Source organism: Dermacentor andersoni, chromosome 3 (genome assembly GCF_023375885.2).
Source record: "Dermacentor andersoni chromosome 3, qqDerAnde1_hic_scaffold, whole genome shotgun sequence".
NCBI lineage: Eukaryota > Metazoa > Arthropoda > Arachnida > Ixodida > Ixodidae > Dermacentor > Dermacentor andersoni.
The window spans coordinates 58354173-58366503 of NC_092816.1; the positions used below are offsets into that span (position 1 = coordinate 58354173).

At 49.4% G+C, this 12331-nt stretch overlaps 1 protein-coding gene and 1 non-coding gene across 3 annotated transcripts in view; one reads left to right on the forward strand and one right to left on the reverse strand.

Moving 5' to 3' along the window:
- LOC126547409 (calmodulin-B-like) overlaps positions 1–12331 on the reverse strand; it is a 167434-nt gene that overhangs the window by 47918 nt on the left and 107185 nt on the right. The window lies entirely within an intron of this gene.
- Positions 8846–9029, forward strand: LOC126520979 (U2 spliceosomal RNA). The gene has a single exon (XR_007597168.1). It is a non-coding gene; the product is annotated as a U2 spliceosomal RNA (small nuclear RNA).

Consider the following 12331-nt stretch of genomic DNA (forward strand, 5'->3'; position numbering starts at 1 on the left):
AAGGTGGCATATGCATGACCATAATCAATGCTCAACATTTGCCCAGGAGACATACTTCCCCGTTCCACGAATTTCTTACGTGATCAGCGGTTCTCGAACGAAGGATGTGTCTCCGAGTGAAGGAAAAGCTTCGACAAGGCGACTTGCCTTATACATTCGGAGCCCCGACGAAACCAAGACGGGGATAACGCAACGATTCTATATTCCCATGCTATTCATTTTCACGCTTTCTCAATGGTACGAGCGGACCTCCAGGCCTGCGTTATCACAGAGATACCGGCCGGCCGCGCCATTCAGAGCTATGGTGGGCGGATATGGAAGAACCATTTTTTGTTCGATGGCGTCACGTAACACGTGATCTTAGGTATATATATATATATATATATATATATATATATATATATATTACACATAGGGGACACGGCGGATATGGCAAAATTAATTGCGGAGATTGCCCTCGAGGCTAAAACGAATAAAACGATAGCCCGGTGGAGGGGGGGGGGAGGGGTGAAAGGAGTGCAGTTTGCGACCAGGGTGACACCGTGGTAAATATGGAACACAACCGAACCCCGAAAGAAGAACAAGAGAGAGAGAAAACAGAGTGGGAAGAATTCGTCCTCGCGATGACATTACCGAACCGAAATGTCACGGCCAATGCTCGACAGCGAACAGAGAAACAACTGAAAGTCGCCTTTCTTCGATTGCGCCATACGGCGCGAAGGTTCGCCGGGAGGATTCGCGCGACGTCGCTAATTGGCCGCATTTCCTTCCTTTCTTTCTTTTTCAACGCCTCCGCAATGTCTGACCAACGTCGATTCTCGCGCGTCGGCGTCGCACCCTGGAGCCATCAACGCACTGCTGCTGCAGCTGGCGGTGCTGGCACGTACGCGCGTTGGCCACGCCGACACCGGCTGGGATGCACGGCGGGGTGGGGTGCGCGGACCCTTGCCGGCCGTGCCGTCTTCCTCGCTGGATTATGCGCCGCGTTGCGCGGGCTGCGGGGAGCGCGTCGGCGTCCCCTCTTGAGCCGGTGCCAAGAGCGCGCGCGTCGGCCCGGCGCGCGGGATGGCGTCGTTTATGACGCGCCATGCGCGGTCTCTCACGGTCTGCGGAATGGATTGGAAAGTCGGTGCGCAGAGTTGGGTGCAAGGGGTGCACGAGCAGGCCGGGCCTCCTCTCGCGCTTACTGCAACCGAGAAAGGAACGGTTATCCACGTGAAGATGCAAAGAAAGAAAGAAAGAAAGAAAGAAAGAAAGAAAGAAAGAAAGAAGGAAGGAAAGAAAGACCCTTACGATTCCTATTCGAACTCTTGCTTAACCATACATCATGCGCCGTGGCAGTAACTCAGTGGATACGGCATTCTGTGGTTGGACGTGAGGTCACGGGCTCGATCCCTACCCCCGCGACAGTCGCATCGCGCGCACCCCACAACGCCTTTTCTCGTGTTCTCTCTGTTTGGCGCCCATTATATACGTGCGCCAGCTGGGGGGAATCTGTACCAATATTAGCCCGAATTTAGATTCTTCGCACTACGAATGTTTGTTGTAACAATGATATTAATTTACTTGTCTGAGAATTTTACAAGACACATTTCGCCCCGCTCACTGGAATGCAAGGTCTGCTCGGTTATTCCTGCAAAGCTTCAGCTTGAGATGGCTTCATGAATGGGTAAATAGTAACAGAACAGAAGCTATGATTATCAACGGGAAACGGGGAGCAGAATACAACAAAAAGCCCTGGAATTTGTCGAGAGCCGACGACTTTCAGTGAGTAGGAGACCATGCTCGGTGGAGCGACACGCCATATGAAGAGAACAGACAATGAAGCACGTGTCTATTTTACAGCGAAGACGTATATGGCTAGCCGATTCATCCGTCTGTCGCCTGTGTGCCGAAAACTTCTCCGGCGCAACCCCATGCGCATGCGCGAGAAAAAGAAAGGACAGAAAGAGAGGCACGCGATAGGCTGCGCCAGTAGTGACGTCGTTGCTCTCCGTCGCAGTCGAGTGCGCGCGCAGCACTTCCTCCCCGGCTCCGAAATGCGCAGGCCACACGTCATACGATGCGTATTCCTGAGGAGCAGGCAGATTTCGATCAGCAACGTCGCGAGCAGAACCAGGAATGAGCTCGTCTACGCCGTGCCGTTGCTGCAGCCCGGCCACAAGATACAGGCTCCTACAGCCGAGCGCAAGTGGCAACTGCGTACCGAGTATCCGGCAGCCTATACCAAGCCGTCGCCTATTGAAACATCGGGATTAATCCAGTGATAAACACCGGGACCGCACGTTGCAGGTTCCCTGGTTAACCATCTGTACGGAGTGCTTGGGCAGTGTTTTTTTTTTTCTTTTCATATAATTGTACCCGCCGTTGTGGCGCACTGGCTATGGCATTCTGCCGCCGAGTGCGAGTTGGCGGGTTCGATTCAGCGCAATATTATGCGCAATGAATCTTGCACTGTATCATGCAGTTAACGTTCTGACTGCCAATGCTCACCGAATCCAGGTGGGACACTGCGCAGCTTTTACTTCTTTCTTCATGTTTTCCTAAATAGATGTCTCTTAAATTACTTCCGGATTCCTTCCGTGGACACCGGCCCAGCCGGCTGGCATCCAAATGACTAACGGAATGTGAGCATAGCAGATATCGCTGTAAAAAGAGTAAACGTATACTGTATAATTCCAACAAAACTCAGGTGTTCAAAATTAATCCAAATTCCTTCACTACGGCCTGTCTCATAGATGCAGTGCTGCTTGGGACAGGCACGTACCCAAGAGGGGGGGGGGGGGGCACCGAAATTAAGCGGCATACGCTCCATCCCCCCCCCCCTCACCCCCATCCACGCCACCACTCCTCACACACATTCCTAAAGCGCCGCCAAATCAATGTTGAGTCTCGACAGCTATGCGTTGGTCAACATTTTGCAGCCATTTTCACTCCTTTTGGATGGGGGTAGTTATCGGCGTCTCCTGGGGTGTGAAGACCAGTTTTCTCATAGCTTCGGTGCCTGCGCGATTAGCTCGATATGCATTCAGTTGTCACCGTCTATTCAACAGTAACGCGCATCGCTGTTTCTTCGTTAGTTCAACCTTCTTTGTTCAGACGGATCCAGGGACCATGAAAGGGATTCGGTTCTTAGTCAGCTGATCTGTATGCTCATGGAACGAGTTGCGACCGGAGAAAATGCCAGTTGCGTTTAACTTTTATTTTTGCTTCATTATTTCCTCGAGTGACGGCTCGCAGCGATGCTGGCTGATCCTCGGAACCATATACCCGCGATATGGTTAGATAAGGTGGAAAATAAAATATTGCGAAACAGCGTCCATCATCAAACCCTGCAATAACCTTTAAGCCCATAAGCAATATGACTGTCACCCGTTACCTCGTCTGGTTCTCCCCCGATTGTACAGACCTTTTTATGCAAAACTGGCAACTGGAAACAAGAGTCGCAATAAGTTGAGAAATTAAGCGATCTACTAAGGGAGAGAGCCCAAGCAACAGCCAAACAGGAAGGAAAAGCAAAAATTAAGAAATTGATCCGTTGTTTTTAAAAATATTTATGCATCAACATATATTTATTTAAAAAGGAAGCAGAGAAAACGCCGCCGGAAGTACACCATAATTCCACGTGTTTTGAATGACATTTCTACAGTTATCAGTAGAGCCGCCTGACGTAGCCACTTCTTTGCTGTGCTTATGAGGGTGTTTTTCTAGCCTTCCGCAGGTGGGCGCCGTAAGAACCGCAGCGTCCTGCGCTCTACGCGGTTCTACTGGACCGGCGGCCACGCGTCGTTACGCAACTTCACAGATAACAATACGGGTCGTTTCTGGCGCTTAACTTGGTAGAGCAGTAAACGAGTGATCCAAAAGAACTGATTGTTCCGCAAATATACATTTCTCTATAATTCTTCCAGAGCTAATTAAAAGAAACGCTACTGTAGTCGGATACAACTGAAGTCTGCAGGGAAGCCCCGCCCACGCCCCCATAACCGCCAGCCACTGTGCCTCGGCGAGGCTGCAAATAATTCCTGCTTCAAACTTTTTCTGTTACCCAAATAAGGCGGTAGCCACAAAAATAAAATTGTTAGCGGATAAACTTACACGTTTTCCCTCGCCTATTATAGTGGAATGGCGAAAGCCCAATTATTTATTGAACTGAAATAAAATGCTTGCTTCGCGGCAACTATCGTCAAGTTTCACCAGTTGGCAGTGAAGTTTCATGAGTAAAACGGGCTCAGCAGTGAAATGAACTGCACCGCAGACTTTTCTTCAAGACTGAAATGATCAGACTCCATACACTTTGTCCCTGTCTGTTGCACACCTCATTGCTTCCGTCGATGAAAAGACTCTTTAACAACAGCAGACGCTCCGGAGGTATCAAGTACGACGCCATTTTGAAAAGGCCGCGTGACGACGATTTCGTTTGCTGCTGTGATTGGATGGCGGAGTAACACAACCCCGCGCGGTCCGTGTGCCTTGGTTGCCAACTTTTTAAAAAGTGTTTTGTTTAAGTGTTCTACTATAGAAATCTTTATTTTACACTTTCGCTTGTTTACTTGTTCTTGGCGGTATTCTTGTTTGCCAAGTGAAGGAGAGGTGTACCTCACAGGCGTACCTGTGAGATACAGCTTATTTCATTTCTCTTTTGCGGGTTTACGCGTCCTTATGGCAAATGGTGGGCATCATTCACATTTGTACTAGTAAAGGTAGCCCCCCCCTCGTCTCATTTGCATAGAAAAGGTACCCTGGGGTTGGGCCTCTTCGAAAAAAAAAAATATCCTAGGTACGTGCCTGGCTTGGGAACATTAAGATCAATCAATCAATCAATCAATCAATCAATCAATCAATCAATCAATCAATCAATCAATCGATCGATCGATCGAATGAGCCCCTCGTAACTCCTTTATTATTCTAGCTCATACTCAAGCGAGTGAGCGATTCACTGCGCGTGCTGTATGTCTGTAAGGTCGAGAACTGAGCATGGCGATGCCTACAGCGACTGCTTTCAACAATCCAGCAACGAAACGAGAAATTGCGAATCGAGAAAACTGAGCACACGTCACGGCGTCGTAAGGTGCGCGCCGAAATATGAACAAACCTATACGTGCGTTGAAAAAGTATCCGGCGAAAAGCAAGGAATCTATAATAAGCTCGACTGGCGCCACCGACACGGTGTGTGTTTTTTTGCCAATCCGGAAATGACGCTTACCGAGCGCACCGGGTCAACCTTAGCCGGTTGGGGGGAGGAGGGGGGGGGGGAGGGAGTGAGTTCGGCCCATCTTCGCGAAGCTAAAGTGTATAGCGGCGGTTTCCCCGCGTACACTGTTTACACTGTCGCGCCCGGTTGGCGTTGAACCGCGGAGAGAGACGGATGAAGGGGCCGGCAGAAACAACAAACCGAACCGAAACGCGGATTACGCAATTCCACGAGGCAGTGATGAATTGCGGGGCGAAAAAACAACAACAACAAAACTTTAAACGGCAAACAGGCGGGGCCACTGCGTCGTTTATATTTGCGTACGCATAATACAGGGCTGCGCCCGCGCGGCCATGTTGCTAAAATGAATAAACGATCTCTCTCTCTCGACTTGCGGCCGTTTTCCCCGAAGGTTATATACACGGTGTGTCGCTTCGAGCGATGTTATTACACTAGAAGCCGCAGCTGTTTCAGCGGCCTGAACCGGCAATTGCTGCAACTACGGTTTTTTTTTATATATATATAATTGCGCGCTTTCCACCAGCGTGTGCGTCGTTTCTAAAAGCATTTCTAAAAGACTTACAATAAAGTTGCATCCATCCATGCATCCATCCCGGGAAACCGCGTCTTGATGAGATACCTCGATTTATTTATACACGCATGTTGCGCGTTGCGTTGTGTCTGGTGCATCTTGCGCGTCTGTGACGTGCACTGTACTTGCGTTTCCATTTCTCGCCCTTCCCATATAGAGTTTCGTGGAAGGATTGACAGCGCCTGGCTAAACTCTAGGTGGATTCATAAAATAGCTCCACGTATCTCGCTCTCTTTTTCTAGAAGCGTTCGTGAGTTCGGACGATATAAGAATAGATAGCTAGATCTGTTTCTTTTTTTTCTTTCTGTCGTGTTTACGTCCATATGGCGGCGTGGTGTCCCCTTGGGGGCAATTATTCGAGCATCTGAGGTGAATATCGGGGCCCCGCCGGGTGCCAGATCGAAACAGGCACCCCCTGTTTGTCAAGGATGGAAGACGCGACGTTGAAAGGCGCAAGCTGAAAAATAAATAAATAAATGTAACCTCAGAAAATAAAGAACGAAGGTGTGACGAAAATTTAAAAGTAACGAAAGGAGCCCACTTTTAAAACGACGGCGATGATTTAGTTTCGAGCGTCGGAGGGCAGAAGAGAAGCGGAAGGCCCATCGATTCACTCCAAGATAAGCACTCAGCGCGCTTCTTGGTCGATTTGAAATCGTTGCCCTTTTCTTCTCTTTCCTTTCTTTATTTCTTTCTTTCCTTTCTTTTCTTTCTTGTAATTCGAGGTGGCGGCCTCAGCTGACCCCGATTATAGGACGAAAGACTATTTCGCGAGTTCTCGCGTGACCACGCGAATCCTCGATCCGTTTATTGTGTACGCTTCAGCCCCCAACTCGGCCACTCTGCTGTATTCTATTTTTTTCTTCTCTTATTATTGTCGTTCTTTTTTAAAATTTCTGTGTATCGTTCAAAGACATTTTAAGTTTTGATTGTTGACACACGTGCCTGGCTTACTCTGTCCCTTAATAACCAGCGATTTAAGACAAGAAAAAGAAAAGAAAATGTGGCGTGTTGTCCTTTACTCACCGTCCCTCTCTCTCTCTCTCCCTCCCTCTCTCTGTAGACGCTAATGTTAGTTGGCCTCTGCTGCCTCATGCAGTAGACAAAGGTCTGCACGTACCGTGCAACTTTTGCTGTTGGTTCTGACTCCACCTTTTTTACAATCACGTATAATTCTTCGTAGTTTGAAACATTCGTGCTGCTAAACTGCTAGATAGATAGATAGATAGATAGATAGATAGATAGATAGATAGATAGATAGATAGATAGATAGATAGATAGATAGATAGATAGATAGATAGATAGATAGATAGATAGATAGATAGATAGATAGATAGATAGATAGATAGATAGATAGATAGATAGATAGATAGATGTAGCAACTCTGCCACGTGCTCTTCACAGGCAGTAACGTGACACCTAACAAGTGTGCGATGGTTGCGAAAACTGATAGGATATTTTAATTTGTTCAATACTAAAGTTGGTCTCGAGAGGCCTTGTTTGGCGTCACCGACGTTAGCTGACGTCATGACGCAGATCAAGTTTGTTGATGTCGTGTAGCAGTAAAGCTAAGTATGATAACGTCGGTCATAAAAACAAAAAATAATTATGTTCGTTTTTATTCCGATAGCAATTATAAGAACACTCCAGGCGCATTTTTGCCGTCGCCGTGATGTTCCATATAAAGTCCAAGGGCGGTAACACCGTCGCCGCGCGCCGTATGCTGTATGTGCGAGTCAAAGAGTGCGAGGGTGAGCAGACGATCGCGGCTCAATATCGCGCGCACAAGGGAGGAAAGCGGGGAGGAAGCGCGCTCTCCTCCTTCACGCGCAGGGAACCGGGGGCATGGAAGGTAGTGGGGGGGGGGGGGGGGGCGTTGTGGCTTCGGGCAGCAAGTGCTTATGGCGGGGCCGCGCAAGGTCGAGCGAACTTTATCTTGAAAGTGATCTGCTTTTTGGTGAGAGTCTAGGTGGGCCGACGGCTCGTAGCTTTTCGTCTGCTGTGTCCTCGCCGCTCAGTTTGCGTTGAAGCAAGATAGACAGCCCGAAGGTCACTTCGCTCGCTGCTGCTGCCGCTCTTCCTTACGCCAGCGTTTTGACAGCGAGCGTCCGCGGCCATCGAGTGTGATGTGTGCATGACTGCCTGTGCGCGTTGACACCATGCTTGTTAATTTAGTTAGTAAGAGAGTGTTTACAAGTTTATATGGCCTATAAAACTACTATCCTTACTTATTATGGCTGCCTACTAATTTACTATTGCAATCGATGCTTTACCTTTGGAAAGAAACTGCGATTTTTTTTCTTTTCTTGTTGTTGAAACAGTTGATTTTAACCCCTGAACTAGCCACCCTTTATGTGATGCCTTCGGGTACTTAATGTGAAAAAGAATGCAGAAACTCTAGAACTCTAGTGGAGTTGTCCAAGTATGGCTATAAACATACCAACAAATTTCAGTTGACCTGTCCTCAAATTTAAAGGAGCCTTGAAACCCCCCCCCCCCCCCCGGGCTTGGTGAACAAGCATAGTCCGCGGATGGCATGCTGCTGTGAATATCTCAGCAGAGTTTTGCATCGCTTATTGTTTTGCTGCTTATCGCTGTCGTAGCCGTCAGGTCTCGCCAACATCGACAACTGTTGAACGGTCAACCAACCTCTATCCACGCCAAACTTAGGGTCAGACCATACTTACGCTTGCCAGCGCGCGCTCACTCCTGGCCGCTCCGGGTAGACTAGGCGCCTTGGCCGACTAATTGGTGGCGTTTCAAAAAATCATGCGTCATTCCACTCTGTGAAAATGGATGACCAGCGTGTTTAGCGTGAAGGTGGATGACCAGTGTTTAGCAAACGACACAGAGGTGACACAGAATTTTGAACAAATGTACGACTTGCCGAGATATTTATATACATTCGCGTGGACGACGAGACTGCCGCCCCGAGGAGCCGGATGAAACTAGACACGCGTGACGTTTCGACGGCAGCGCCACCACGGGAGAGCGGAGGGAAAAGTAGGTAGTACGCAAGCGCTTGGAACGCCGACAAAGCGAGGGCGGTGCGAACGTAGATAACTCCGACGCGGGTCAAAGTGTAGTACCTGTTTTTATGATATAAATATCTAATACGGGTTCTATTTGGATCCAAGATACATCCAACTTATTTTTGCAAGTTGGCGGAGTGCTTGAAGCCTGCTTCACCTCCGCCGCGGGTTGGCCCGGTATTGCACCGACTCCGGGATCGGCCCACGGTTTTCGCACGCGAAGAACAGAAATGCACGGAACCCTAGTCATAAACAGCTTCGCTGTAAAACGCGCAAGTTGGATGTGGCTGCTATCTGTCGTTCAAGCTGGCGAAGCACACAGCCGGTCCGCACCGCGTAGCGTGGTCAAGCTGCTTCATGTGAGGGCGAGCACGCACTCAAGCCTTGTCGTGCACAAAGCACACGCTGCGAATACGCACTACCGTTGCGTGTGGCTGCAGTCTGCCACGTAGCGTAGATACCGCGGCCGCCGCGGGGCGCCGCGGCGAGTCCACTGGCCAAGCTCATTCCAGCTCGCCGAGGACAACCGCGTTTGGGTTACGTCTGACGTATCGTAGACGCCAAAATCGGAAGCGGCGTAGTCGTTAAGGTCCAAAACCAAATTTGAACTGCGTGCTGCAGTGACACTTAGAAGACGGAGCGTTGTAGGCGCTCACCTCTCCACCGTTGCGTTTGCAGTGCCAGGCATTGGAGTGGAAGCACCGCGGAGGTCGTTGTTTGATTTCCAATAACTCCGCTTCTTCTGAATGCATTGAACTACTTTTTGCGGCGAAATATTTCTGAAATAGCCTATTTTCACTTCGGGTGACTTTTTCCATTTCGGTAAAAAGTGGTTCAGGGCCCCTTCGAGTTGGTCCACCTCTAAATTTCAACTTGGCCCACCACAATACTTAAGTTGGCCCACCTCCATATTTCAAGTTGGCCCACCCGCAAATTGAAGTTGGCCCACCGGCGAATTTGAGTTAACCTACTCGTAAACTTACGTTGGGACAACTACAAATTTCAAGTTAGCCAATCTCCAAATTTCAGTTGGCCGAACCCCAAATTTCATTTGACCCAACCCTAACTTTAAGTCGCCCCACTCCCGAATTTCAAGTCACTCATCTATCCATTTAAGTTGGCCCAACCCCAAATTTCAAGTTGAACCACCCCTAGTATAAGCTTCCCCACGTGTGTTCTATGGAGCCCTATGTATCCCTATGGGTATTCGATTTCTTTCTTTTGCTTAATTTTTTTCCTTATCTGCTTATAAAGCAATCTATCTATATTTACACTATCAGAATAATTAAATGCCTTAACTTTGCAAATTACGCATTTTTGTGCAGCTACAAGGCATTACACTTTTTGCATGACGGAGCTAGGCTACTCGCCAAAGGATGCTTACGCATTAAAATATTCACCGCCCTTCCACTACTGTAAAGAGGGGTGAAAGCGAAGGTCGGGATTCGCGGCTTTTTGTTGTCGTAACGCCTCGGCTTCGCACTCCCTCATGGCGAGGTCGGCGACGGGCCCTTTATCAAGCGATTTCCTGGCGGCGTTCATCAAGCGCCGACCCATCACCGCTCCGATAGCGTTCTAACGCGAGAAACACTCGTTCCTCCAACGTTACCTAGACATACGACTCCTACTGGCAGAGAGAATGAGGACAGTAGCGCGGCAGTATTGCTTGTTTTTTTTTTTGTAGCAATCCGTGCATGTGTGCAGCTCTGAGAACATCAGGTGGCGTTCATCAAACGCCGCCTGTTCATCGGCCGAACGCAGGACGCGCGGCCGACCCATCACCGCCCCGATAGCATTCTAACGTGAGAAACACTCGTTCCTTTCATGTTACCTAGACACACGACCCCTATTGGCCGAGAGAATGACGTCAGTGGCGCGGCGGCACAGCGCGGCGGCACAGCAGCATTCTCCGTTCAATGGGTCTTGACATAAAAATTGTAACAGCGCAAACACATGCAACCACAAAGTAGCAAAGACGAGACACAAGCGCTGACTGTCAACTAAACTTTATTGACGGAATACGGATACCTTATATAAGGGGAAAGGCAGAAGTGAAGGGGGGGGGGGGGGGAGGGATACAATAGGGGAAAATGACAATGCGCATCGATGAACGAACGTGCCGGCAGACAACGGAACCAGGCGCAGGAAAACAAGAAAACTAAACTAGAAAAAAGTAAAAAGTAGCAAGAAAGGCGATGGATACTAACAAAGAAACAAATCAGTAAGCGGTCGCTTCCAAAAACTGAAGCTCTGCAGCAAAAAGCGACACAGAGGGGGTGCTTACGCACTTGCTGCCATATTTCTGTATGTGAAACGCTTCCAAACTGACCCGCGCCGTCGCGTCTGCACTCTTACCGAGAATCTTCGTCTCTCCCAATCGAGCCTCGCAACTTGTGCATGCAATTACGTGCGCAACCAAATGTGCGTACTTGTCCTTTAAGTTACTTAAATTTCGGGCATGTTCCCCCAAGCGTTCATTTATGCAGCGGCCGGTTTGGCCGACATAAGCCTTTCCACACTTCAAGGGAATGGCGTATACCACTCCTGTGGAACACTTGATGAATGGCTTCTCATGTTTTAGCTGACAACCTCTTTTCTTCGAGTTGCAGATGCGTGGGCATAACTGTGCCAGCTTGTTGGGTGCCGAAAAAACAACGGACACCCCATGCCTGTTGGCTACCTTCTTGAGACTGTGTGAAGTCTTGTGCAGGTACGGCAACGGGTCTATTGCTTTTTTTTTATTGCAATCTGTGCATGTGCGCAGCTCTGATAGCAGCTGTTTTTTTAGCGTTACATCACCGGCGCAGGCTAGCGTCTACAAGCTTCGCTTGATGGTGGTGGCAGTGATAAACTTTATTTAAAGGGGGAGGGGGAAGGAGGAGGTGGCTGAGGGATCGGGCTCAAGTAAGGCCCTGGGACTGCTTGCCTTCTCCGCCCAGTCCACCAGTACAAGCTGTCGGTCGACGCTCCCGACACTGAGCCAGGCGGCCCAGTCAGCCTCACTGCTGACCAGGGGATGAGAAAACGGGAGCAAGGTGCATTCCCACATATGTGTGTGAGTGTCTCTGTTTGTGAACAGAGCCTACACAGGTCGCTTTCCTTGCCCTCGGTGATTTTGTTAATGTACTTTGGATGTGGGTATGTGTTTGTTTGAAGTCGCCAAAACGCGACCGCTTGCGTTTTATCGAGTTGCTTGGCCGGTGGTGGGAGAGTGCGACGCCTCAAGCGATGTCTACGGGCTATTTCGTGATGCGTCTCGCAGGGTACCTCGCGTCTCTCCTCCTCGTTCGTGCCTTCCGCATCTGCGGACGAGGTTCGGCGCTCGAGATCTCGAGCCAAACTGTGAGCCAACGCGCTGCCGAGCACATCTGCTTGAGCGGGAGTCCACACGAGGGTTTTCCAGCCGCTCAGTGGGCGCCGCGTCAGAACACGGTAGGCATGTTGGAAAATTCTACCGCGGACGAAATTGCCGATGGCCTGCTTGCTTGCTATCGCTGATGAAGGTAGTCGCTT